Here is a 6,016-nt window from a genome sequence, read left to right as displayed (position 1 = left end):
TACTTATGCTGAGACATGCTCTTCTGTTAATTCCTTTAGGAGGTACTTTGGCAATCCTTGTTGCCAATGGACTTAGAATGATTGGGATGCTAACATTGATATAGAGAGCTCATAATCATAATCTCTTCGACCTTTTTCCTATGAAATTTAACAAAATGTATGTATATATATACATATATATAAACTCACACACACACATATAGAACTATAATCTTGGATAAGGTACTTCAAAGTTTGGAGGTACTTCAAAGTTTGGAGGTACTTCAAAGTTTGGACACATGTACACATGCCCTAGAAACTTCTAGGTTGTAGGGCACATACTTTTAACATTATCTGGAAACTCAATTTGTAGGAGTAAATGTTGCCCGGGGATTGAGGGATATACTCATGTTGGCATAGATAATACACAATTCTGCTTAAATGGAGTATGTGGAGATAATAGTTTCTTGTAATTTTAGTTTAAGAAATGTAGTCTTTTAAAATATTTGATTGACGGATTATTTACATCCCCATTAGACCATATCTTCATTTGTCAAGCCTTATTGTATAAAAAGTAAGGCTGTCCACGAATATAAAGAAAATTCCATATGAACTGGTGACCCAAAGTACCGATTTAAGTGTAGTTATAACAATGCTTTTGTTTTTACTTCTAATTTTATCATGATTTCTACCGATGAGTAAGGAGAGAGGAGACTTGTTAAAGAGTTGTTTTAGTTTCTATTTTAAATAAGCAGCTTTAATGTTTTTTAATTTTGTCAACTTTTTTCCAAGGGAGAAACAAAGACAAATGCGCCCAACTTGCAATAAGGTATAAAAGATAACGAATTAGCTTCTCTAAATGGTTCGTCTCTTGTTGAATCCTAACAAAGAGAGTGAGATTAGTTATTTGAGAGAGTTTCGTCATGAAAACATAATTGTTTCTAGGTGTCGCACGATTGACACCCACTTCTACTTGTGTTGTACAATAGGGTAGAAGGCGTACCATACTAGCAACATGAACTCGGGAAGGTGGTGTAACTCTAGACATTATTAAGATTCCTACTTAGGGCGTGTTGACTTAGTTGAGAGAGATTTGTCTTGATTGTTTAACGCACTGTTTTGTAATGGTGAAAGCATGGGCATGGGAACACTAATATAGCTTAGAAGCTAGTATGTTACAATACTTTTAGTTGTTCTTTTGGCTAATAGATTCTCAAGAGTATGCCACTAATAAACATTTGAAAAAAAATTGTGTGATGTCCAAAACTTTGAATTCATTAATATTGAGTTTTGAGTTATGATTATGTCGTCTTGAATGCTATTACTCTCACTCATCGAGTTAACAATTTGCGTGAACAATATTTCAATGGAGTCACACAATACTAATTTCCATAGCTCTCTTAGTTGAAGAAGCAACATTTATGCTTGTCTCATTCCCTTGATGTAGTTGAAGCTGATGAGGAAGTTCACAAGCCCACATCCTAGGGTTTGTTCTTTTAGCTATGTCGTTTACAGTTCTTGCTCTTCTTGATATGTTCATTGCTGTTTTTTACTATTTGAAAATCTAGGTTCTGCCCAAAGAATCTAATTCAATGCATTCTACAAAGTGCGAAGGAAGAACCCATATAAATGATATAAAAACTTATTAGGGATGTAATGTATGACATTAGGGATGAGATACGAATTTGATAAGATGTAGGAATTAGCCTAATAGAATCCGTGTGCTCAATTCGATTACATATATATACTTTTTAATTCTTCTATTAAATATTGTTTCATTTATGACGAAAAATACTATATCTATACATACATATAATAAGAAAATGGATTTTTAATATGACACTGATTAATTCAACATATTTCATTAAGATTATGAGAATAAGTTAAGACAATGATAAACAATAATACGAATTAACCTAGGTTCCCATTCATTACCAAAATAAAACTTCTATATTTATACATACATATAATAAGAAAATTGCTTTTAAATCTGACACTAATTAATTCAACATATTTCAGTAAGAGTATGAGAATAAGTTAAGACAATGATAAACAATAATACGAATTAACCTAGGTTCCCATTCATGGCCAAACTAAAACCTCTTGGAGCAGCTATTGTCTGCATTAGGCCATTATAGTACTAGACCGAAGATTTGAGCAATACACGTGGTATTTTGGCCACATGATTAGCTACGAGACAATGTTAGTGTAGTATATTGACGTTTCTCTTTAATGATCATACACTTAAAAATGTTTAGACATCATTTTGATGGTTTATGACAGCCTTCATAGAATATTGTTGGCATAAAGGTTTTCTCTTTAGAGTTTCAACTGCACCCTGTCTTTAATAAATCCGAATAAAATGTACTTTACATAGGTTTGATGTAAAAGTTTGAAGCTATGTTTATGGTAGTAGGTTCAATTGTAGAGAGGGTGTCTCAAGTTTGCATAATATTTGTAGAAATCAAATGGACCAAGGGCATAACAATTTGCTGAAATGGATGTTCATCTGATTGTAAGAGTGTTTGAGGATTATATAAAGCATTCATGGTGGTCCACTGATGTTCAACTCCATAATTGTTGTGTGGTGGCCAATTATTTTTAGAATACTCACTACTTTTATGTTAGTGAGGTTTGTCTATGTGGGTTATTTTTTAGTTTACACGAATGTTGGTTGTGAGTATGATGGGAAGGAATAATGACTTTTAGTTGTTTTGAAAGTTTTGGATGATGGTAGATTGGTGCCTAACATTGTATACATGGAGATCTTATGATACACCGATGTTCATAGAGTAAATATTATGGCTAGCCAATCTGATGATAAGTCAATTGAGCGGAATCTGTAGATGTAAAAGTGGATGGGTTTAATGAGTGTTGGATATGCATCCATAGGTGTGGTTACTTTGGACTTTGTGGAGTTTTTGTTTGGAAGGATTCATTTGCATTGGACGGTAAAGTAATTAGCTTTTCTCAATGCTTGCTAAAGTTAGCTAGACATATTTTTCATAATAAGAATTGTTAGTAATTTTCTTGGGAGGCTTATTGCAATACTAAAGTGTTTTCAAACCAATTTTCACGGAAATTTTGGGGTTAGATTGGAACTATTCCAATTGCTCAAAGAATTAGAGCTTTCCAAAGGTTGTTCGTTTGGTGTAGAGTTCCAGTTAGTATGTGAATACCCTATGGTCAAGTAGCTTGTTTAGTTTGCCAATCACAAGAAGCAATTCATCATTGTTTTTGCGGTTGTACATTGGTTATAAAGTTTTGGAGTTGACTTTGAATTCCGAAGTTGTTTGGAGTTCATTTCATAATCTTATGAGATGGATTCCAATCATTCTTTCTAAATTAACGATTTGGATGTGAGTACTCTTGTTGTATCTTATAATGTTGGCTTGGATGTTTCTTTGCAATTAAAGTAGTTATGGGATAGATTGCCTCCAATACCTATATGATCTCTATGGAAAGCACGGTGTATACAAATGTTTCAACATCAAATAACTACTTTAATTGACTATACAAGGAGGCTTATACATTAATTGGGGAATCACCCTCCGACCAAGTTTAAGAAAATGAGACTACATACATAGCGCTTCGAACTAACTACTTAATGTAAGTAGATACCTATAGCTAAACGTGGTGCCCTTCAGTGTCATCTAGTACGAGCCAACTTCTGGGGCCTACAACGAAGGGAGGGTGGGAGATGAGTAGGAAATAGTCAGCGTGGGGGTTGGTAGTTCCACCTTGGGCCACTTCCTCCTTGTGTCTCCATGGGTGTGTTCAACAATTTCTACCAAAAGCACAAACGGGTAGTGAGCATGTCGTTGGAGTGGCTGCAAACATCATCCATTTGCCCTTGTAGGAAGCTGATAATCGCGAACTATATATCCCTGATCACTTCCTCCAGGGGGCGTCCCAGATCTTGGAAAACCTTTAGGCAACATGCTTCCCATACATACCACATGGTGAAGCCTGCAATCAACATCCAAATTTCTGGGAACCGAGGGGATGTGGACTGCAAGCCTCTCTCAAAATAGATCTTGATGATTTTGCCTCTCGTGCATTCATAGCACCAACTATCCACATTGAAGGTGTCCGTTCATCGATCAACTGAGCACATATTTGCGTTATTTTCACATCAACAATTTTTATTACATAGTAGTAGCCCCTTTTGTTAGGAAGGTCTAAAACACAAAATGATATGTTGATTTGGTTGTGTTGTGAATCAAGCTCAACCTAGTCTAGTGTGTGAACACAGCCTTGAGAGTGTGCACTCAAAGGTCAAAAGTCACCACTCTTATGTACACATAAACTATGTGTCATAGAATCATATTCTATGACACATAACTAATGAGTTTTCACATTCCCCATGACCCATGAGCTTCGGTAGTTAATGAAGAGAGAGAGAGACTATATAAAGCACTCTCCTCCTACTTTGTAATTTAGGTCGATTAATCTCCCTTGTAATATACATCTTCTTGAGTATTCTATTGTCTCTCTAATCTATCTTTTGTTTTCTCTCCTCTCTCTCTCTCTCACACACACACACACACACACACATAACGCACATCTCTAACCTATTACGTTGCACAAGAATCATACCCGATTCTTTACATGGTATCAGAGTGATTTGGTAGCTCGATCTAGCCCACTCGTCTCATCGTGATCGTGTGTTGTGCTCTACGCCAATGTTCAAGAAGAACCGGCTCATCGCTATCATAGTACCACTATATAGCTCGTGTTCGAGAGAGAAGGAAAAGAAGAAAGAAAGCTTAATCGACAATGAATACTCAAATGGGGAGGGCTCTCCCTACCGAGAAGTTGGACCGAAACAACTTCGCATCTTGGGAGTACAAGATGCACCAATACCTTGTCGGCCAAGGCTATTGGGGTTACATCAAGGGAGCACAAGAAAATAGACCCAACCCGGAAGACGTCGACTATGCAACGTGGGTGACATGAGTTCACGACCACATGCTCGGGTACATTCGAGAAGCCGAGACGCCGAAGGAAGCGTGAGAGAATCTACAAAAGATTTTCGCCGCCAACACTACCGTGAGAAAGCCTCAACTCCGCCAAGAGTTGAGCAACATTTAACAAAGGGATATGTCCATCACAAGCTACACCTTGAAGATCAAGGAGCTTTGTGACTCACTTGGCTCGATAAGTGTCAATGTGGACGATGATGAGATGGTGCAAATATGCCTCAATGGCCTTGCACCACGATTCGGCGCGATGTGGACCGCCGTAATAGCACGGGAGAATCCACCCTCCTTCTTCGATCTTCAATCTATGTTGTTGATCGAAGAAACCATGTTCGAACGAGGAGCAACGCCTTGGAAGGCCACATGCTCTACAGGCCTTCGGACGGAGGAAGAGGACGCGGCTGTGTAAGAAGAGGCCGATTCGGCCAAGGACGAGCCGGACGAGGCCCAACTTACGAAAACAACTCGCAATTTCGACATCAAGATGGAAGCCATCAAGGAACCTTCGGAAGAACGGGGAGCTTCCATTCCGGTCCGAATCGACAAAGCATGGTCGAATGCGGATATTGCAAGAAAATCGGTCACCACGAAGAAGAATGCCGTAAGAAGATACGCGAGTCGGCTTCCACTAGCCGACAACTCACCAACTATGCCATCAACTCCGACTATGACAATCACGGCGGAATGTCCGTGATGAGACATAGAGCGCATTCTATGTCGGCATCTACTTCGACTAATGCCTCAAATCCAGAAGATGTATGGTTTGTCGATTCCGGTGCTTCGAACCATATGACGTCCCATCAATAATGGTTCAAAGACCTTCGAGAGCCGAATCAACCCGGTTATGTCGAGACCGGGGATGACACCACTCATCCGATTTGACATATTGGCAATGTCCCATTCGGGGAAGATGGCGAACAAACTTGCATAAAAAATGTATTACATGTACCCACCATAACGAAGAATTTGGTCTCAATCGGCCAAATAGTGGAGCAAGGGATGCAAGTTCGATTCAACCAAGGTGGTTGCTTCATTGAGAAGGAAGGCCGACTCAT

This window comes from Azolla caroliniana, unplaced genomic scaffold, assembly GCF_043228905.1.
Source record: "Azolla caroliniana isolate FFs.n. ecotype wild unplaced genomic scaffold, voAzoCaro1.0.p SCAF_3, whole genome shotgun sequence".
In the NCBI taxonomy this organism is placed as follows: domain Eukaryota; kingdom Viridiplantae; phylum Streptophyta; class Polypodiopsida; order Salviniales; family Salviniaceae; genus Azolla; species Azolla caroliniana.
Note: the sequence above shows the minus strand (reverse complement) of the source record.